Consider the following 23,876-nt stretch of genomic DNA (forward strand, 5'->3'; position numbering starts at 1 on the left):
CTCTACATATGAATGAGGCAGAGAGGAGGCACTACCAAATTGAACGTTTTTCTTATTTTTTTTTTTATTTTACTGAAGTGAAAATTGACAGTCAAGATAACTGTTTTTGTCTTTTCAAATAAAATCTGAAATGTGACCCCGGTTGGATAATAGTTGGTAGAATTGGAGCATGCTGTAGTTTTTCATTCTTAACGTAATATGGTAAGACTTTATAATAACTACACAGTATGAAGCATTAGTTAAGTATGAGTAAACACTTAATTCATCCTTTATAAAGCATTGCTCCTACATTAATACTCATTAGTATGCAGTTCATAACAGTTATAAATGTTTTATTTTTGATTAATAAGCTTGTCTATGTTTCATGATTGTTTTCAAACTTTATAAATGATGGATTCCCCATTTGTAAATGAAGTATTATACAAACCAATTATTAAGGAGTTGTAGATGATTAATACAATCATTTATAAAGTGTTAGTAAATGATTAATCACTTATTTAGATGTACAAAGTCCATCCTCCTTTGATTACAAAGAGTTTAATACTGCGGTTGTACAGAACATTGGTGTGGTTCAGTTCCAGTCAGAGGTCCTCCTGCGAACGTGTTCGAGTTGTAGATCCACTCGGGTCTCAGCAAAAGTTTTCAAAAGCACCGTAGCTTGCGAGTGTCCTGTCCTGGTGTCGTTTTGCTGCCTTGGTTAGCATAGCGTAGCTCCAAACACCACGACGCTCAGTCGCAAATAAAACACCATAAAATGTGCAACGCTTCTCCGACGCTGAAATACCGTTCGTACAAATCCTTTCCCATGCTGGCTCAGGGCTGCTAGCTGTGGGGTTGACCGACCCTGTCCAGCTTTTCCTGAAATTTTCCTCCTTTCCTGCTTTTCCTTCTTGAGAAATCCGTTTCTCCTCCTAAAAAAATAAATATCTACACCAAGCAAAACGCTAAAAATGTCATAACTTCTGACATATCTTTCAACTTGAACTGTTACTACTAATACTAACTTCTGCAAGCTAGCTTCAGCTTCACAACAGTCACGCTAGCCCACTGACCAATCACGGCGCACGTTAATGCTGACGTACTTGTAGGCCAGCTAGCAGGCTCTGGTGCGTCAAAGAATACGCCCAACATGTCAAACTAAAGATCTGATTGGTTGAACACTATGACAATCAACAATATCGTCCCCATTCACTTAAACTGCACATGGATTCACTTGTGAGTCTGCAGGCCTCGGGCCTCTCTTCTTACCTAGAGACACAGAGGTGAAATCTGATTGGATAAAAGCTCTACTTAAAACAAGCTGCACTGGAAGCAGAGCAACTGATGAAGACAGTACCTGTGCAATGAGAAAATAAGATAACGGGAAAATATATTTATAAATTATAATACATGTAGTGTATTTAAGAAAAATTATTAAATGATAAAATAGCTATAACTTTGTGATTCTGTTTAGGCCAGCAGAGAAGGCCTTGCAGGCCCTGATGGCCCACCACTGGTGTAATGTATATAATAGGCATAAACTAATGACGAACTTAGCGTTCAGTGCTTCATAGCCTGCCATCACATTAAACTGAACCATGAGGACATGGTGAACAATTGGGTCTCATGCAGCATCAGCCTCTTTCATTTCTGTTAAAAGATACAAAATAAATAAGAAGTCATCTCCCAAATACACCAAACTTTCATAACTATCACATTTTGCTTTTACCCAGGTGTGTTGAGTGATGAATGCCACTTGATCATAAATTGGAGTCTTGTGGCCGATTGTTAGCATAAGTAATGCTTCCTAGACACGACATATAGGCAGATGTTGTGCTGTGTGCAAATAATCGGTTTGAGATTTCCATCAAGAAAATTAAATGTTTTGGTTTTCTGAAATGTTTTTAAAGGCTTTATTTACTAAAAATGTATATATGTAATGTCTGTCGAATGTTGCCTATAAGTATCGAATACTGTTCCCTGAGAATGTAAGAACATAATTCTGACAAGGCTCAGGAAACCAGGCACCTCAAAAGAAAAAAAACAATTTTAATGATCGAAAACTTTTGATCATTTGTGTGTGGATCACAACAGAGACAGATCAGACTGGAGACTGGAGTTAAAAGTGACCAATCAGGGAGGTCAGACACACGGCACTCTCAGAAGTCAATTTAAGGAGCAAGCTGCAAAGATGTAGAGGAGCTGTGCCCACTTATTAGTTTTGCAAGTGCTTTCACATCGATTGCTTGCAGAATATCTCTTCTTGCACAAGTAATGTTGAAGCCTGCCAGGAGAGGACCATGGTTTGAACACATGCTGTAATCCCTGAGTGCACAACTACTATTCCTGTCGTGCTCGCAAGATATTCACCTGCTTTTCTTTTTGACCTAAAGTGGGCAGACCCAGTCGCAACTGTAATATAATTAGCTATTTCTGCTGCAGGCTACAATTTTGCTCATGCAAGCAGAGTGAGTCTGCACACAGGTGATGTGAAAGCAATGGCAAAAGCAATATGCGTGCGCTGCTCTGTAAAACTCTTGCCTGAGTTTGCATGTGTTTGCGACAGTTCGTGTGTTGAATCAAGTTAAAGGTTCATGTTATTTTTTATTATCTTTTAAGTTTCACCAGGAACTTGAATTTGTGCTGATTTTGACATTCCCTGTGGACTCCCAAGCACCAGAGTCCCTTTAGAAAACCCAATTTTCTCCCCCCTTCTCGCCAGCAGGCCTGCTCCACTCCCGGCCGGAGCAGCTGCCGCCAGGCAGCATTGATTTCGCCAAAATCATGGATAGCGAGCAATATAGAAATCTTCTCCCTATGGTCTCGTCTACTTCTGTGTTCTTGTGTGTGTCTAGAAATGGCTTGTAAAAATACCCCGTGTGAATATCCGCTTGGTCCCGATCGAGCGTTGTCTCATCACCACCAGGTAACAGGAGAGTTGCGTAAAGCCTAGCCCAGCATACAGCAAGTAAATGCTTTTCTAATATGTAGCTTTTCTAATACTACACGGATGGCAACCAACATGTTATCAGTTGCAACATGCTATCCAGCTATCTAGCTATAACCTGATACCCTCTCCACCCTCTGCTTTCAGAGTTCACTCACTCCCACGGTCCCCCACTTAGCAATGACAGTTACTCACACCATCACTGGTGAACCGGACCCCAACAGCAAGATAACATACGGAAACGAGCATGTAAATGTCTTTTATTGACTAATTCTTTTTACGAATGTTGACGATGTACATCCCGTTATAATTCAATGGCCATTTTATTCTCATAAGGGACTGTCCCTTATAAGGGACAAACGCCAGCACAACCCCACGTCTGTAAGAGGCTAATGTGTAAGCCAGTGTAACGAAGAAAGAAACTGCGTGCTGACATTGAGGACTTCTGAGAAAAACTGAGGAAAATGGAGACGGAGAGGGCAGCAGAACAAATCCTCCTGGCTGAAGAGCAGCTGAAGCTGACCTTTCCCAACAGGGCTTCACTGAGAAGAGTTCTGAAATGAAAGCTGATCAGCCTCTTCATTTGTGACTATGCAGAGTGAATAAAAACATCATTGAATCTTTTGTTTTCCTTTAAACTCTGCTTACAGCTGAAGCACAGCCACTCGAACTGCTGGTTTCAAAATTCCACCCTAATTCCACCTGGCCGGAAACAGTCCTCAATCCGGAGGATATATTGAGGGAGGGGGGGTCCTGGTTGTTTCAGTGATGTAGTGATTGTTTTGCTAGATGTTTGACAGCTAGTGGGAGTCCTAACATCAGTCCTGATCATAACTACCAAATATTTATTCATTTCAGTTGGACTTATGACACTAGAATTCCCAAAACAGTCTGAACTGTATGGTGATGCAACACAACAGGGCAACGAAGGAGAATTAAATGTGGACTCTTAAATATCAGATTTAAAGTGTCATCTAAAGCTGTGTTAATAAATGATTTAATATCAGATAAGCATATTGATTTATCTTGTCTTACTGAAACCTGGCTGTGTAATGAAGAATATGTCAGCCTAAATGAATCAACTCCTCCAAGTCATATCAATACTCACATTCCTCGAGGCACCGGCCGAGGAGGTGGAGTAGCAGCCATCTTTGACTCAAGCCTATTATTAAACTCTAAACCTAACGACAGCTGTTAAGTTGTGATTTTTCCATCCTTATTATGCTTACTACTCTCATTCAATTATTCATTTATATCATATGCATTGCAGAGGCATTACAACAGGCTTTATGTGTTTTTCAAGGATTCAAGGATCATTTATTGTCATTATGCAACACAGGGTTGCCCAACAGAATGCAGTTGTAACCCAAGATAAACATGACAAACAAAACAAAAACAGTTGTGCATTTTTATGAATTTGCATCACATCAGCAACAAAAACAATTCTCTGGGAAGATAATATGCCCGCCATCGTAACATAAAGAACTCAACATGGTGAAAACTGTAACGGGTTGTATATGGACCCAAATGCAACACACAGGATTCCAGAGATCTTTGGCTTTTATTACTAACTTCAAATATAGCAGGCAGAGTTCAAACAGGGTCAGGATCAGAAGGCTGGTGGGTAGAACAGGGGCAGGCAGGATCGGTAACAGGAGATCAGTCCATGAGAGTGTGCTGGAGAGTCTGGCATAGAACCGAAGAACAATCTGGCAAATGTGTCTGGGAGGCAGGAGTCTATATAGGGGCTTGATTACTGATCAGAGGCAGGTGAGTGAACAGGTGAAGGGAGTTTAGACTAATGAGGAGGGAGTGACTGACAATAAGAGTGAGGCGGGTGTGGAGCTGAACTGTGACAGAACCCCCCCTTTAAGGGACGGCTCTCAACGTCCCAAAAACAGCCACAACCAAGCCGGGTGGGCGGAGGGGGACTGGAGGAGGGCTAATATTCCTCCGACATCTCCATCCTCTCTGCAAGTGACTGCATAAAAAGTATTTTGTGTCTGTGTGCATGTGTTTGTGTGATGAATTTGTTTTATGGTTTATGATTCATTTGAATAAATACTTAAAAATCTACTGCAAACTTTGAAGGCCTTTTTTCTCAAAATCATGACTCAATAACAGTTTATAAAGTGACATATGTTGCTTAATATTTGGAGAACAAAAACAATACTAATATCATTATCTGTTCTTTGTAACAGTGTATACAACTCAACTTGTGTTTCAGGGTCAATGTGAGTTTATGAAAGCTTTAAGATCAGACAATTCATTTAATTTTCTTAGTCTAGATCAAATAAATGTGTACTTGAGAAGAAGCTGTCATCTGTTTACAATTATGTAAATATAGTTTCATTAATAGATATTGCAAATAAATTTAGTTTCATAAACTTAGTTCAGGAACGGGACCACGCCCAGAACACGGCTCATTTCCCCTGCACAGGTATTTAAACTCAACGAACCTGTTCACTTCCTCTTCGACTCCGTTCTCTCATGACGTGCGATTCCCGAGCCGAGACCACGTATTTCACAACATGGACCTGGAGATCTCCTTCACTCCTTCTGACAACGACCTCTTCGAAGACGATTCTCCTGAAGTCCCGGAGACGGCACCGTCTCCCATTATCTCTCACAGCAAACTCGGCTGAGATCTACCATCCACGACCCCCGCAGCTCCCAACATCTATCCTCGCACGTCCCTCCACAATGCCGCTCTTCCACCCGCTCGAGATCCAGCCACTCGAACAACGGCCAAAACCAGAGCGACCCTCCTCCATGCCAACACTCCGATGCCCCCCATACATCCAGCATTTCCGAGTGGACAGTCGCTCGACTGAAGAACGCACTCACCCAACTCAATATCCATTTCCACCAGTCCGACAGATAAGCAAGCAAGCCCAGTCTGGCTACGTCAACACAGCCAGACAAGCCCAGTCACACACACCAGCCCCTCCAGTGGACCAGGTCGTATTGCATCAGGGATACCTCACCCTGAAGTCTCTTTTCCCCATTCTGCACTTCCAACCCACGCACATGCTTCCTTTCATCCCAGCATCTTTCCCTCTTCCCTCGCTCCTGCCTTTCCTTCCAACTCAACATCGGCTACCTTAGCTGCACAGAATGCTCCAACAGCAGGATTCTACGGCAGAACCAACAGCCAAATCTCTGCATTTCCTCCTATCTCTGCTTTCCCCCCTCTCTTCCCCTACCCTTCCCCTCCCCATAACCCATACGTAACTAATCATCCCTTTTTAAATGCACCCCCTTTTTCCACAAGTCCACCAGCAACCAACCCCAGCTTCCTTCCGACTCATCTTCCTCCACCCACCAGCTATACATTAGCCACAGCACTACCCCCAACAGGGCCTTCAGCATCCGCCCGACCATCCCCTGTGCCACATACGCTCAGACAACAGATTCTCACAGGTAACTACATCAACCTTGCCCAACTCATTCATCCATCCACCTGCAATCACCATATCCAGAGGGAATTAATCACCGCTTTCGGACCCATTGAACTCAAACAGCCACTCCCCACTCGATCCAAGGAACTCACCATGACCGAATTTGCCTACTCTTTTTCCCTATACCGTGATATCATCTGCTCTGTTTTCCCCGACCGCAGGGCCGAGTTGGATGACTACATGGCACTTATACTCAACCTAGCCTTGCGGTTCGGCGGTAATGGGTTCTACACCTACCACTTCCTATTCACATCCGAAGCCGCCGGTCGTGTGCAGCAGTTCAACCAGGGAACATACTGGGGAACACTCGACCCAGAACTGTACTGCAGAGTTTTAGCAGCTCGTGCCTCTCTAAATTGCGAGCACTGCGGCGCACCCTGCCATCCGGCCTCTACATACACCCTTGCAGCACCCCTGCCCACCACCCCAGCTTCCCGCAAACGAAGCCCCCCCTGTTTACCGCAGCCTGCCTCCATTACTTCCCCCACCATCCATCACCCCTGAGCCAGAAATCAACCAGCCAACCACCTCCGGCGGTCCCCCCAGAGGTATGGACAAAAGAGGTAGACCAATCCTCTACCAGGGCGGGAGAATGTTGTGCAATAACTTCAACGACCTAGGATGCCAATCCTCCAGCTGCCGTTTTCTCCACACCTGCTCCTTCTGCGGTGGGGGGCCCATGCAAGACCAACCTGTCCCCATCAACCAACAAAGCACAGCAAGTGTAAGTACCTCAACACACCAATCAACATCCACGCCCTAGCTTCCACCCTTAAAACTCACCCAGACCACCAGTTCACAAGCTTCCTCATCCAGGGTCTCACCCACGGCTTCCACGGAAGCCAGAATCTTCCTTCACTTGTAAAAATTTGCAATCAGCCATCTCCGAACCCCACACAGTCGACAAGCTCCTGGCTCAGGAAGTCAAAGACTGATAGGCCCATTCACTAGCCCACCTTACCCTATATTTAGAATCAGTCCAATCGGCATCGCTACTAGAAAATATTCAGGCAAAAAGAGATTATTATAGACCTCTCTTCCCCCCACGGCTCCACAGTTCCAAGCATAAACAGCCTAATCCCCAGCCCGGACTACTCCATGCAGTACACCACTATCGACCATGCCGCATCCCTCATTCGCCTTGCTGGTCCAGGAGCCTGGTTGTCTAATGCAGACATCACAAGTGCCTTTAAAGTACTTCCCATCCACCCCGACTTCTGGCCCCTTTTCGGTGTCCTCTGGAAGGGTGCTTATTACTTCTCGGTGCGCCTGACTTTCAGGTGTAAGAGCAGCCCAAACATTTTCGATTGCCTTTCCGAGGCACTCTGCTGGATCCTGATCAACGTCCATAAACTCCCGTACGTCATCCACCTCCTAGACGACTTCCTCATCGTCACGCCACCTTCCTCTCCCCCAGCACTCGGCCTCCACACTCTAACCGCCGTGTTCCAGGAACTCGGTGTTCCCCTCTCCGCAGAGAAAACCGCAGGTCCCAGTACATCCCTGGAATTCCTCGGCATCACCCTTGACTCCGTCTCACTCCAAGCATCCCTACCTACCGAGAAAATCAACCGGATTTCATTACTCATCTCTAATTTCCTCCTGGCCCCCGAATGCACCAAACACCAACTCCTCTCGCTTTTAGGCCACCTCAACTACGCCATCCGCATCATCCCCCAAGGCCGATCTTTCTTGTCACACCTCCTTTCAGTCGCCTCCTCTGTCACAAAGCTCCACGACCACGTCACACTCGACAAAGCTTGCAAGACAGAGCTAAAGCTATGGTACCAGTTCCTCTCCTTTTGGAATGGCATCTCTTTCTTCTACGATGAGCACATCACCAAGCCTGAAGACATCCAGCTGTACACAGACGCAGCACCCTCAATCGGTTTTGGCGGCCTCTATGGTGACAAGTTTCTCAGCCGCATGGCCGCCCGAATTCTCATCCCTTACTCCTTCCTCCGCAATCTCTGAAATGTATCCAATAGTTGTAGGAGCCATTCTTTGGGGGCATGAATGGTCAACAAAGACCATTGCTGTCTACTCGGACAACAGCGCCGTCGTAGACATCATCAATAAAGGACGGTCACATTTTCTAGACATAATGATGTTCATGCGGAGACTAACCTTGGTTTCAGCCCAGCACCAGTTCATCATCCGAGCCTCCCACATCCCAGGTCACTACAACTCCATCGCTGATTCACTCTCCCGTTTCTCATTCCAGAAATTCAGACAATTAGCACCAACCTCAGACCTTCTGCCGACTCCGGTCACACCGTTTTCAGCCACCATCTTCAACTGACCCCGCAACTGGAACACCTAATCTCCGCCTCTCAAAATGCCATCCTCAACAGCGTCGCCCCTCAAACACTCTTGTCGTACTTCACCGGATGGAAACGCTTCAAAGCTTTTCACAGCTCTTTTAACCTTCCCTTCCCATCACTCGACATCCTACCCTCACAAGCTTCATTACATTTGCCCATTCCCTCCTTAAGATAAAGTCCTCCACTAGACGGGTATACATAAGCGGAATTAACTTTTTCACAAAACTGTCCTCAGGAACGCCGTGCCCAGCCTCCACCTACTCGCATTTAGCGATGTTACTCAAAGGTCTCCGTAAAGACGAACCACAGCCTATGCCTAAACGCCCCTCACCTCGGACCTTCTCACCCGTTGCATCCATACTCTCCGCTCAGGCTACCTCTCTCCCTTCACGGACAAAGTACTCGAGTCCATGTTCTTGCTGGCTTTCTTCGGCTTCCTTCGCTGCTCCAAGTTCACCACCATCAAACTCCGACCACAATCCGTCACGACATGCCACCATGTCCGACATCTCAATTCATCCTCCTGACAGTCATTTATCACCTCAAATGCAGCAAGACCAACCAGTTCGGTCCGTCTCAGCCTATCTACCTCTTCCGACTAGACACATACCTGAGTCCGTATGAACCCATCCGCGATTACTTAATCTCAAGACTTCTCCGCAAGATCCCCTTTTCATCACCGAAACAGGCAACGGGGCCACGCGGTCCTGGTTCCACCACCACTTCCGCTATATATTAGCCAGATCAGGAATACCCCCCGAGTTTCCGCATCGGTGCCGCCTCAGCCGCCTTGAGTCAAGGAATTCCAGACTACATCATTAAGATTCTTGGTTGCTGGTCTTCCACCGCGTACCTCTCCTACATCCGCTTCAACCTGAATGACATCAGAAACGCTCACCGGCATCTGTCCTCATGAAGCTATCTTTGGGGACTCTGCAGCGCCAGAGCTTCCTAAGAGATGGCCCCACGCAACAGTCTCCGTTCCCACCAGCCGCCGGACACCAACGGTCCCCCATCACATCCCTTCATCCCTCTACCTCTATCCCTACCCTACCTCCTTTCATCTCTCTACCTCGATCCCTACACTACATCCCTTCATCCCTCTACCCTACATCCCTTCATCTCTCTACCCCTACCCCTACCCTACATCCCTCTACCTCTACCCCTACCCTACATCCCTTCATCCCTCTACCCCTACCCTACATCCCTTCATCCCTCGACCCCTTCCGCTTCCTAAACCTAACTATCATTCCATTACGAAATAAACCTCTCGAAACCTATACTGTTATTGCCGTGGTCCTTGTTAGTGAACAATGGATTTGCAAGTGTGCAAGAAAGAACATTAGTCTGATAGTTTTGTCTTTTTGTTCCATTGAGGTTGGACCAACCAGCCACCAGTCCTGCCGCCAAGGGTTCACACAAAGAGTACTGAAGCAGCATTTTAAATAGAGTACGCATTTCATAGATTCACGAGGACATTATAGATGAGCAGAAACCAGGTTCAATAGCCAGTGTTCAACCTGAGGAGGTCAGTCTTTATGTATATTTGTACAGAGGGTTTAGTTCTTCTTTGAAGACAGAAGAGCATTGCAAGATCATACGTACTATATATTTAAGTGTGCAACAGTTGCATCATGAGATGAACATGCACTAAGTGACAACGTTTAACCCTCTGAACCCGTTTTGGGGTGTTTTTTGCTCCCATCACACCTAAATGTAAAGACTGAGTCGGCAAAGCAAGACCATACAAAATGTTTCAGTTGTGAGGAAGCAGATCCCAAGTAAAACAAGACCATAATAAGTCAGCCTTCATGTGTTCATGTGTTCAAAGTGTGTCCAGTGAGTTCTGTTCACTGCTGCATCTTTTTGTTCGAGCTTTGAACAAGGCCTTTCTTGACAGCTTAGATGCAGCCAACTCAATTATCATCTTCTGGATTACCTCTTAAGTGTAGAAAGCTTGGGTAGGCACTAGACCTACTGATCACCCCTCACTGTTCGCAATGTCAAGTGACCCAATCCTCTGACCAGTACACATAACCTTACATCATGCAACGCATGTGTACAGATTTTAAGCCCTCTGAGGCAAATTTGTGATTTTGGGCTATACAAAATAAATTCAATTGAATTGAATACAGTAAACCGTTGGAAAAATGATCGTATATTTTGACATGTGGCTTTCGAGGGAAAGGTTGGCTAGCTTGTCCAAAAAGATGCCTTTTTGCTTCCCCTTTGTGTTATTCGGAGGGTATCTGGTCAAGAACAGGCTTTCAGGAGCTCCAGCATCTTTCTGAGAGGATTACCAACATTAAAAAGCTGCAGTATGAAGCGGTAAAATTGGGCAAACATCTACCCAAATGAACAGTACATACAGTTGGGGAGTTGAGCAGTATAACAGCAAGTTAAGTTCCCCGTCGGATTTTCATCTGTTTTTAACTGTTATAAAATACAGCATTATGTTGAAATGTAAGGTTATGTAATTGTCTTGTTTTGCCTCACCTCAGACTCCTCATGTTAGCAGCCCCATGGCGTGCTCCAATGTCAGTCTCCCTTGCTGTTCAGTTTGATATGTGTGTGTCATCCCCCCCTCTCCCTCTGTGTGTGCCCTACTCCCTCCCTGTGTTTGTGCGAGGTTACATTACTTCATTGTGCAATAAACTGCCACTGCAGATCAGCAGGATTTGGACAGGAGACAACAGGAGACAAGGGAAGTGTGGAGGAGAAACAAGGGATGTGTATAGAACAGAGTCCAAAAAAGAGAAGGGAGGGAAGGAAGGGTGGGTTATGATTTATTTTTTAACAAGATGCATTGAGGTTTTGCAGAATCATCCTGTTGCTCAGCTTCCCCAACAAGCGTATAGAATACACCAAATCCATCCCCATCCTGCATGCTAATGTGCTGGAAAATGAGCTTCTGTCAGAGCTTTCAGTCTAGAAACTGTCGACTATATGAAATATATATGCATCTCTTATTATAACCACAGGTCAGTCAAAAACTTTAAACTTGCCTCTCCACAGCCTCTCTGGTGTAGAACTGCTTGTGTCTTTCAGTGTGAGCCCACAGAGATTCAGCTTCAACTTTTCCTTTTAGAGATCCATCATATGGGGCCGACAAAATAGATTTGTTATTATTGATGCTACGGTATTTACAACTTCAACAAGCTTTTGCTGTGTATGACGCAATCTGTTAACGAATTTGAACAAACGTTTTCCGCACAAAATCAGGATTCATCAACATCTTTGGACCTGAATTTTTTCTTACTCTGCGTACACATGCCTCAGACCGTGTACGCAAGAATGATGAACGCTGGTCCGGCTATCGTAATATAAACACACAGCGCTTAACTAAATGCATCTCATATTAAAACCACTCTCATTAAAAAAGGCTTTGATACACAACAATATTTAAAACAGTTTGTTTAGTAATGCATTGGCTAAATGTATTAAATAATTATTATATATTTCAAAGCTTCTATTGAGGATTTTGATTGAAGCTTGTTGAATACTGTTTGTGGTCATAATTTATTTATTTGATGTTATTGTGGTTATGTAAATGTTATTCATGGTGCGGTTAGATTGATGCTAGAACTCCCCATTAAAACCAGAGCGTGCCGGCAAGCGGTAGAGCCAACAGCTGTTTGCTGCAGTGAAAATATTATTATTGAAATACTAAATGCCAACAAATGGGAAAATATGTTGTGAATTTTAGAATTGATTACATCTATTCTTTTGAACTTTTGGACTTTACAACACGCTGGAGTTTTTGGAAATTTAGTTTAGAACACATGAGTAACAGGCACCACTGAAACACTAGTAATATGAATGTAGCCTGATCTTTGTCTGACACTGTGCAGAAATACACAATTAATGGAATGAATGCACATTCAGAAAGAGAAGCTGCACATTCAAATGTTGACTTAGAATTTGAAAGAATGTTAGTGTTATAAAACTTCGAGCTAACTTTGAGATAAATGACCTCTGGGTGAAAGTCCTCGCTGAATGTTAATTTCCACCTCGGATGAAACCTGCCTAGCAGCATTTGATAAAAAATAAGGCCTCTTTGCTGCTGTTACGATATGCAAATGTGAATCAAAATTTCATCATATGGTCGATAAAATATTGATTTGCAGCCTAAATCATACAAAGCAAAATCACAGCCAGTTCACTGACACTTGGCCACAACAACTCCAGCAGCAGCTTTGAGATGTGCCGTAAAAGCTGAGTGAGTGTGAACACTCAGAATGACTTCTGTCTGTAATGCAGGCATCATGGACAGCATCATGGACACTAGTTCAGAGAATGCTCCAATTACAAAGGGGCTTATGGGGGCCAGTCTTGGTAGATTCGTCTTGAAGCTGAAGCAAGTTGTGCAGAGCTCTGTTCATTAGCATATTACTACCACAACTTGATTTGCATACATTTTATAAGGAATAAAACAAAAACCCAATGTTCTTCCACGCCAAGAATCACATAACATGCCCTCGTAATGCCATAGTGCTGAGTGCAGGGCCTGTCTGGGTAAGAATGCTGTGGCTATAGATTTAATAACACAATGGCAGCTGACCTCTGATAAGCTTATGGCCACAGGTGTGCACCTGCAGAGCAGATAGACACATGGTCAGGAGGAATCCATGGTCAGTAGGTGGGGTTGGCCCTCAGTAATGACACCTAATTTCCTCCTCTAGCATTGTGTTCTGTGCTGCTGAGCTTCGACACCTGGATGATCTGGATGGAGGATCTCTGAGGATCCATGAGTGAGGACGCACGAGAACAGACTTCCAGGAAGTGTTTTAACAGCCGACACGCCCCCTCATTGTTCATCAGTTATGTGATTGGACGCTGCAGCCGATCGGACTGATGTGATTTTTCTAAACATCACTGGAGTTTAACACCAGAGTGAAGACAGATCAGAGATTTAACTCTAGTTTATATTTGATTAGTTTTCTGATTCAACATCTGGTTTAAATAAATGTTCATTGTAGTCTGAACAACAAAAGGACCACAAACAACTTTCTTCATTTATTAGAAAGATTTGTGTTTTTATGATCTGATATTTCCCTCAATAACTTTTATTATGAATACAATTAAAGTCAGAGAGAGCTGGAGAGATGAAACACTTTTTACATAATTTATTATTTCATTCAGTCACGTGAGGCTGATCATTCCTGAGTGTTTGATGAGTTTTATCATTTAAGTTTAACCTGAAACATGGAGCCTAATAAATTAACTCCAGTGTTCAAGAGAAACAATAATCATATTCTGGGTTATTTAATAATGATGTCACAAACACAATTTCAAAACGTACAGACGTAAATAATTCATAAATAAGACGATCGCATTCTGCCGGTAGAAATCGGTCCTGCACTTATAAACAGAACACAGTTTGTTGAAGATGTAACAGAGAGGAACACCTCTACAGTGATGATTACTGTGTATTTATTAGTATTATTAAGTACAGTGATCATGTGAACAGACACAAACTTATCAAAAGTCTCTCCAGCTGTTAAAGCCGACTGACAGCTGATCCAGCTGTGATCAGAAACAGATGTTGCTTCATGTGACACAACTGAGGAAAGGACGTCTCAAATCTTTTAAAACATATTTCCTCGTTTCCTCTCTCCTCGCATGGTTTCCTTGCATCTCTCCATGCATTCCTGGTGGGAGGGACTAAGACGCAAGGAAAGGATGCAAGTGAGGGAAACGGGGATGCAATTAAGAGACTTGGGATGTACCCAATGAGGTCTTGCTATTGTGGGAAGGCAGGTAACAGGCAGCCTACCATTAGGACCAAGGCAACAGGGGGCAGAGTCTATAAAAGGGGGTGGGAAGTTCACCTGAGCCTTTCCTTCTGAACTCAGACACACCTGAGGGAGCAGCTGAGGCCAGCCTTTGTTTGGTGACTTATTTGGTAGGCTCTCTTTCTTTTCTTTTATAAATATGTTTAAAAGCATGATTTTAAGAGTGAAATTGTAGAAACATGATGTATTCTTTTTAGGTCCTAGCATTAAATGAAAGGTGTGTGAGATAATGGTTAAACACGTGTTATCTGCTAGATTGATTTTTGCTGAGGGACTAAAACTTGGAGTGATTGCTTCGGCACATCAGCCAAGAAGAAAGGTGTGCTGAAGCAGAACGGAGATGTTTTTACGTAGGTTTAGTCCCCTGAACACAATATTAACATGGTTCTTATGAATGTAGATTCCAGTCACCGGCATGTCTTCAAATAGGGAAGGGGACGGTGTCTAGTCTACAAAGGTAGATTACTTACTTTTACTTGGCATGTTTTATGAAATGTTTGTGTAAAGGTTCCTTTTTGTATAATAATGTATTGCTTTTTTTTTAGTTTGAAACAAAGACAATAGAAGAGCCAACCACTGTTTTCCCATATGTACAGTATTAGATTTAGTGTGCCTTCTTAATAAATCAATTGAGTGGGCCATTTTCTGTTTATTTTCTTGTGGGGCTTTGTGCTGTGCTGAAGGGGGACCAAGTGGTAGAGTTGGCATCTTGCATGCATATCTTATTGTGTGGTTGGAGTCACCTTATCGTGCTGCGAGTAGGTCAATTTGACTTGATTTTGGTTTGTGTGCAGTGGTTTATTCAGAATTTGCCTCCATATTTTGTGACAAATTCCTCTATTTACACATAATTCTATGATGGTGCAGTTTAGCCCCATGTTTTTCTTTGATTTATGTATTGATTTTATAATTTACTTCATTCCTCCTTTATTATGATCTGCATTTAGGCCTTTTATTGAACCCCACTTATTGAGTGGAGACAAGTCTTTTATGCCATACATTGACTGAAAATGCAGAGTTTATTGACAGTCTCTAGTTCCAGTTTATTCTGGGTCTTGTGCATTGCGTATCACCGGATCACACTATAAAAGACCCTGATTCCTCTGTTGCACAGCGACTGAAGAGCTGTGTCCTCTAGGGGTGTAACAATGCACGTATTCGTATTATGCCGTTCGGTACGAGACTCGCGGTTCGGTACGCATTACGGAACGAACAATACGTCTGAATAATACTATTGCATTTGGAAAATGCAGAAGCTTAAATTGTGGGAAATATAATGCGCTCAACATGGCAACCCACCCAACAGACAACGTGCTGTCTGACACGCCCACCACGTCAGGGACAACGTGCTGTCTGACACGCCCACCACGTCAGGGACAACGTGCTGTCTGACACGCCCACCACGTCAGGGACAACGCGCTGTCTGACACGCCCACCATGTAAAGGACAACGCGCTGTCTGACACGCCCACCACGGAAGAGCCGCGGCTATGAGACCCTACTCTGGAGTGGAAAACCAGGATGTACGAACATGTTTAATGCTATTGAGCCCCGTGATACTACTCCTTCACAAGCCCATTACTCCAGACCATAATTCCTGCTTTGTAAAAGAAAACAAAATCATTTTGTGAACAGTTACACCCATTACATTAGTCATTTTTTTTTTTTTTAAATCGGTGGGCTGTGGCTAAGTGGAGAGCAGGGCTGTCCTTCAATCAGAGGATCGGCGGTTCGATCCCCAGCTCCCCACAATGTCTCCCATAGCTGTGCCTACTATGTGATAGAATCTGAATTGTAAGTCGCTTTGAATAAAAGTGTCTGCTAAATGACTGTAATGTACACCCTGGTGTCCACACATCTGCTGAAGACTCGGCGGGTCACGCCAGTCTGTAATCATGGGCTATCCCCTAGAAAGTGAAACAGGAGAATATATATTGTCAAAGCTACCTCGACCTGAAAGTATGCATCCGGCTGAACCACTGCAGCTAAGGTGAATGATAAAGTGCAGCTTTTTTCACAACATTTTTGAATGTATGTAGAAATTCCAGCCTCAAATGCAGCTGACTGTTAAACCCCAAGCACAATAAATCATAACTGAATAAAACCATGCCTGTCTACTGTCCTAAGATATACACACACCTCTCAACACCCCTTCTTACTATCTCTCTTCCATCAATCACTGCCCTCTCTCTCTTCAATCTGTTTTTTTTTCTCATGCATCTCCTGGCTTTTAGCTAGTCTCTTTCCAAATGTCTATCAATCAGCTCCCATTCTTTCTCAATCTCCTTCGCTCTCATTTTCACTCTGGCTTATGCATTATCAATCACCACAACACTCCCACCCCACTTTCCAGAGTGATCAATTAATCAGCCTATAGTTCGGAGTCATTGACACCCAAAAGATGGGAAAGCACTTCATATACCTCTCCATAGGGACACATTTGAACACACATACTACATATTACAGCTTTTAAAGCTTTTCACATCATGTCAACATATTTTTTTAAGATGTGTTCTAACATTAAAATGGATATTGAGTCACTTGTTGCATACAACTGTATACATCCTCCTGTAAATACAAATCCTTCTCTAACCCTCCAGAGCAGTGTAAGTACATGTCAGTGGGGCTTTTAGTGATGTGATGATTGGGATGTCTTTGAATGCAGTTCGTTGCACTGGAGACATTCCTTTTTATACAGAACTTAATCTTAATGTAAGCAAAATGAAAATGGCTATCTGCTGCTGATAAACTCACTGTACACTACCTGATTAGCTGCATAGCGGAACATTTGGCTGCTAAAGAGACAGATCTTTCAGCCTGACCTCATTCCATAGGCGTCAAAAACTACCTTTGTCACAGCCCTTCGACGTTTGACACTGATGCACAAGGCCATCTTTAGCATCTGTATGCGATGCACTGGGCTTTTGAGTAACTCCAACACAAACCAACAATCTATCAAGTACTGCAGACAGAGATGGAAATATTTAACTGCAGAATGTAGAATTTTGACCTTCTGGTCTTGATCACCTGAGTCGGTAGGATTCATTCTCGCTCATGGCAATTAATCCAATATAGTTGTTGCGGTAAATGGACTGTACTTTTCTAGTCTTCCGACCACTCAAAACGCTTTAACACTACATGTCGCCATTCACACACTGATGGCAGGGGCTACCATGCTAGGTGCCACCTGCCCATTGGACCTATCTAACATTCATACACCACAGGAACAGCCTGTGGGAGCTATTTGTGGTCAAGCGCCTTACCCAATAGAGAAGACACTTATATAAGATAATAGGGAAATATTTTCCCTATTATCAGTCTCTCTCTGCCAGAGAGCCTCCAGACTCCCAAGGACACACACATGGACTAGTGGAGCCGGCGATCGAACCGCCGATCCTCTGATCGAAGGACAACCCTGCTCTACCACTGAGCCACAGTCTGAAACAAAGTAGAGGACCAAATAACGAACATCAATGGATCCATGTATACTTAGCGACTTGGTGACAATTGAACTGACCACAATCTTTATCTTTGGTCTCATCATTTTCCAACTCACTGCTGTCCTCAAAGTGCTGCAAACTGTGGTGAGGATGCAAAAAACTACTTAGACCCAGAAAGGTCTAAGTCGCATGCCCTGGTCATGTGTGAAAAGGGCAAAATATCAAGGCCATGTAGGGGGTCATGTAGATCTCACTTTTACATCATCGTATGCCTAGGTGAGCACAATGAAATTCATAAATTTCATATTTGCAAAGTTAAATTAAAATGGGCTATTATAATAACAAGGCAATTTCCAATTACAGTAATGTCTATTTCATTACATTTTCCCCATATTGTCTCATTATTTAAATATTTTTTCCTATTCTCTCTCTCTCTCTCTGTCTCTCTGCCAAAGAGTTTTTCATTTCCCAATGCGAGGGTCCTGGGACAGATTGATAGACAGATTGTAAAGCCCTCTGAGGCAAATTTGTAAACTGTAAAAATACATATACAAATAAATTGAAATGAATTGTAGCTGAAACTACCACAGAAGCCATTTTTAGTCTGTCAACTCAAGTCTGTCAACATTTTGTCAATGCAGTATTGTCAAAACTGTGCAAGAGTTGAGCAAAAATCTTTGTGTGCAGTTGAGATCAAAGTAAAGGCTGAGTTTGAACAGGGATGTGGTTGGAGCTCTGATGTGTAATTAGCTACAGACACAAAGTATTCTCGGTTCTTCAAGTAGGATTCAGATTTTTAGTCTTTCTAGTAGTATGTCATGGTCGACCGTGTCGAATGCAGCACTGAGATCCAGCTAAGACTGAAATTCTGCCATTGTCTGTGTTTAAGTGGATGTCGTTGAAAACCTTAACAAGAGCAGTTTCAGTACTGTGGTGCGGTTGAAAGTCTGACTGGAAGACACTTTTTTCAATTATTTTACTTAAAAATGGGAGGTTTGATATTGGCCTATCATTGTTCATTGTTGCGGAGTCTAAATTAGCCTTCTTTAGGAGCGGTTTAATAACTGCAGTTTTTAGGGCTTGTGGGAAGACACCTGAGAGCAGGGATGTGTTTACAATTTGTAAAAGATCAGTGGTCATGCAGTTTGAAATATTTTTGAAAAAGTGTGTTGGTAGAATATCCAAGCAGCAGGAGGATGACTTCAGATGTTGTATAATGTCTTCTAGGCTTCTAAGGTCGATTGAATGAAATTGTGTCATATTTGAATGGATGTTATTTAGAGATGAGGACAACACATATCCTGTGGTTGGTGTGGAGGCACTGACTGCTTGTCTAATTTTCTGAATTTTGTCAGTAAAAAAGGAGGCAAATTGATTGCATGCCAAGGTGGATTGGAGCTCAGCAGCTACCGACACTGGAGGGTTTGTTAGTTGGTCAACGGTAGCAAATAAGGCGCGTGTATTGTTATTGTTTTTGGTTATGATGTCAGAGAAGGACTGCCTTGCATTTCTAAGTTCCAAATTATAATTGCAAAGTCTCTCTTTATAGATGTCACAGTGAACCTGGAGATTTGTTTTTCGCCACCTGCGCTCAGCTTTCCGACACTCTCGTTTCTCTATTCTGACCAGCATTTCTCCAAGGAGGTCTTTGCTTACCCGAGACAACCTTCACTTTAGTGGGTGCAATGGGATCAACAACATTTTTAACTTTAGAATTGAAGCCATCTACAAGCTCATTGACTGAGATGCAAGAGAAGGCTGGTGTGGAGGAGAACTTCGGAATAAATAGTTCACTGGTGCTTTCAGAGATGTAACGCTTCGTCACAACCTAGGGGATTGCACTCTCAAAGAAAACACAGAAATGATCAGAAAGTGCAACATCAGTCACAGCGACCTTGGAAATGTTTACACCTTTGGTGATGATTAGGTCCAGAGTGTGACCCCTGTTGTGTGTGGATCCCGTCACATGCTGAGTCAGATCATAGTTATCAAGGACACCACATAGTTCTATAGACCCTCTGTACTGGGGATTATCAACATCGATATTAAAATCGCCAACAAAATCAATACAGATTATAGACAGCAGTTCAGTAAACTCATCAAAGAAGGTTGCACAGTATTTAGGCGGTCTGTAAATGTTTAGGAATAAAGCTCGAGTGGAATTCAGAGCCACATATTCAAAATACGTAAAATGACCAAAGGACATCTGCTTGCATTGAAGAGAATCATTAAATATAATAGCAACTCCACCTCCTTTCTTATGCGCTCTTGTTTCACTCATGAAACTGAAGTTGTGAGGTGTTGATTCAATAAGAACAGCTGCACTGTTATCGTGATTTAACCAAGTTTCAGTTAAAAACAAAATGTCCAGTTTGTGTCACGGGGCATGATGAGGACTCAAGCGCAGACAGTCAGAGTAGGGGAAAAAGGTCTTTAATAGCTCACGAACAAAAACAGGTAATCCAAGGACAAGACAAAAGACGAGGCCGAGAGTCAGAGTCCACAACCAGGTGGGTGGAGGGGGTCCGGAGGAGGGACGGCCGGACTGCCAGACTGGGGAGACTGGGGGTCAGGAGGACGGAACTCTGGAGACTGGGGGTCAGGAGGACGGAACTCTGGAGACTGGGGGTCAGGAGGACGGAACTCTGGAGACTGGGGGTCAGGGAGACTGGACTGGGGGTCAGGAGGATGGAACTCGAGAGCCCGGAGATCAGGGGGACTGGAGATCAGGGAGACTGGACTGGAGCGACTGGAGATCAGGGAGAGTTGCACTGGAGCGACTGGAGATCAGGGAGAGTTGCACTGGAGCGACTGGAGATCAGGGAGAGTTGCACTGGAGCGACTGGAGATCAGGAAGAGTTGCACTCGAGCGACTGGAGATCAGGGAGAGTTGCACTCGAGCGACTGGAGATCAGGGAGAGTTGCACTCGAGCGACTGGAGATCAGGGAGAGTTGCACTGGAGTTGCAGGTCGCTGCGGTTCGGAGACGGCGGCGGCCGGGACTGGAGGTCGCTGCGGTTCGGAGACGGCGGCGGCTGGAGGTCGCTGCGGTTCGGAGACGGCGGCGGCTGGGACTGGAGGTCGCTGCGGTTCGGAGACGGCGGAGGATTGAGGTCGTTGCGGCTCGGAGACTGCGGTGGCCGGAGCAGGAGGTCGCTGCTGCTCGGAGGCTGCGGCAACCGGGTCCGGGGATAGCTGCTGCTCTGAGGTGACAGCTGGAGTCGGGCCGGATCGCCGACCGGACACGGGGAGGTGGAGTCGGTCGGACCGCCGACAGGACACGGGGAGCAGGGGATCGCTGCCGCCCAGCGGGGATGGGAGTCTGACCCTTCTTCCTCTGTCTCCTACGAGGGTTGAGCTGGCAGTCCATCAGGTCGCGGTTCGCCTTCTGGACACTCCGAGGCCCACCAAAGGCCAGGCGGGTTCCCATGAACTGCTCGTACCACTCAGGGAGACGGCACTCCAACCCGTGGTCTGCTGAGTCCATTGTGGGCCAGATCATTCTGTCACGGGGCATGATGAGGACTCAAGCGCAGACGGTCAGAGTGACAGAGCTTGACAGAGCTGACTGTGTTTAACAGATCAATAAAGTCTCGCTTCAGAACTTCAGACTGTTGTTTCACAATATCACAGCTTCCTGTATGCACGATGATGTTTTTCACCGTGGGATAGTCAGCCACGATGTCCAGGATTTTGTCTCTCATGTTAGCGACCATATCTTTCGGAAAGCAGAGTATTTTGGTATTCTTGCTGCACAGTGTTCTGATATCTTTTACAGCATAGTCACCAACAATCAGAGTCTCAGGCCCAGTCATTAGCTTTGCCTGCGACCTTTTACTCTCACATTTACACTCAGTTCTTACCCTGCTTTGAGGAGATAGCTGCTTATCATCAGATGGAGATTTAGGATCCTGCGACAATGGAGTAAATCTGTTTTGAAGTTGTAGGCTTGGTTGTTGTGGAGGGTTTTTGCTGGTTTCACTTTTCTCAGCTGTCCTTGGCTTTGTCCGGCTGAGTGCAGAGGTTGAGGAGGAGTTCTGCCTGTGTGGTAGTGCAGGCCAGCCAGTTGCATCACAAATCTCAGGGCTCTGCCTGTTAGTCGTCCTCCCACATCCTGAGGGTATGCTTTCCTCTTCGGCTTTGCACCGAGAGAGTTCCAGGGAGGACTACCATTTCAAGATTCATTATCTGCTCTCTCCTCCTGTTTCTTGGTAGGCCTGGTGGTGCTAGTTGGCTGTGTCTTAGCTTGCGTTTGTCCAGTGTTTAGAGTCCATGGTAAAGTGGTATCATTCCCACACAGTCCATTTACCTCCACGTTTATTTCTAGTCGGTGGATTTTTGTTTCCAAGACTGCAATCTTCTGTAGGAGTTTGTGGTAGTCGTCCGTGGAGAAGGGAGGCATCTTGCTGCTACTTAACTTTAGCTTAGCTGCTAGTTAGCATTAGCTAACAACCCAAATAGCTTGACGACTTTCTGGATTCGTCTTCACTCAAACGTTGAAGAGTGATATATGCGATATATCTGGCAATTTGAATAGATTTCAAACAAGTTGTAAGTCTACTTACTAGCTTTTTCTAGAGCTTTAACTGCCTACTACGACACCACTCGCAAAACATGCGCATGCAGGGAAAAGGAGGAGGACGATATAAGAAAAGGAGGAGGATATAAGAATGCTGCCATTCCATAGAATATCTTCACACGGAAGGTTTAAGTGGTGGCCTAGCAACCACAGCAGTACAAACACTCCTGGTTGTCAGTATAAATCCTATCCAGGTGAAAACAGTGCATCGTTCATCAGCCAGAGGCCTCCCCAATTACCTGATGCTGCTCCCTCCCTAATCCTGAGACCTGGAAAAAAATAACTTATCTTTGGTAAAGGTCTAGAGCAGGGGTCACCAACCTTTTTGAAACTGAGAGCTACTTCAAGGGTACCGAGTAGTACGAAGGGCTACTTATTTGATACAAACTTCCTGAATAACAAAGTTGCACAGATCACCTTTTAATAATAATAATATATGTGAAGAGACTGTTTGATCACATGTCAGTTAATTATTCCTCACAATAATTATTAATAATGATTTCCACAATAATGATGGTATAGCTATACATATATTTAAACATGCAACTTTTATTTCTGTTAATCTGTTTAACATTTGAAAGTCAGAGGTATCACATCTCTGATATTTTTGTATCATCACATGATTAAAGCCGGTTATTTTTGCACATGGCGCCTGCTGGTGAATGATGCAGTGGTAATATAGAAATTTTGCGAAGTCTGGGTCACCTTTGCATTGCTCAATAAAGCCTGCATGCGGCCTGTCATCGCGGGAGCTCCGTCTGTTTTCACCGACACCAGCTTTTCCAATGGTACCTTTTTCTCCATGAACAAACCAGTAAAAAGTCTCGTCTATAGCCGAGCGGGGGATCCAACCCTCCGAGGCGCGCGAGCGTCTTCGGGCGCCCTAGAGGTTCAAATCTCTAGTCTGGGCCTTTTCGGATGGATTGCGTTGCCTCGCCTCTACCCCCGCCACCCCTGAGTTGTTGCCCCGCGGCCTGTTCCAAGGATTTACGGACCTGACGATGGGGTGTGCTCGTGGCGCGTGTCTGGCGCCAACGGGAAGCACCCACCATTCGGAAACTGAAAACCTAGTGCGGCAGCCTCGTCCTGACTGTCCGCCGTGCGCCTCCAGGTACCCAACTCTCTTATGACAAGAAATATTGTCATTTTTAAATCTACACTAATGCAAGCGTTTTTGATTAAAAAAGAACAGCAACTACAATTTTAGACGGAGCTCCATGGTGACTAGTGCTATTTTTAGAACATGCCTTGCGGACGACTCACGTGGTGCCCGCGGGCACCGTGTTGGCTACCTCTGGTCTAGAGGATGCAAAAGAAACCAAAACCATCCAGAACGACAGTTGTAATGGTAA

General features: G+C 44.4%; 1 pseudogene; it reads left to right on the forward strand.

The window, feature by feature from the left end:
• The first annotated feature begins 5,457 nt into the window (after positions 1-5,457).
• LOC116400257 (uncharacterized) lies at positions 5,458-8,689 on the forward strand (annotated as a pseudogene).
• The last annotated feature ends 15,187 nt before the right edge of the window (positions 8,690-23,876 follow it).

Source organism: Anarrhichthys ocellatus, unplaced genomic scaffold, assembly GCF_004355925.1.
Source record: "Anarrhichthys ocellatus isolate YVR2014 unplaced genomic scaffold, GSC_Weel_1.0 scaffold158, whole genome shotgun sequence".
In the NCBI taxonomy this organism is placed as follows: Eukaryota; Metazoa; Chordata; class Actinopteri; order Perciformes; family Anarhichadidae; genus Anarrhichthys; species Anarrhichthys ocellatus.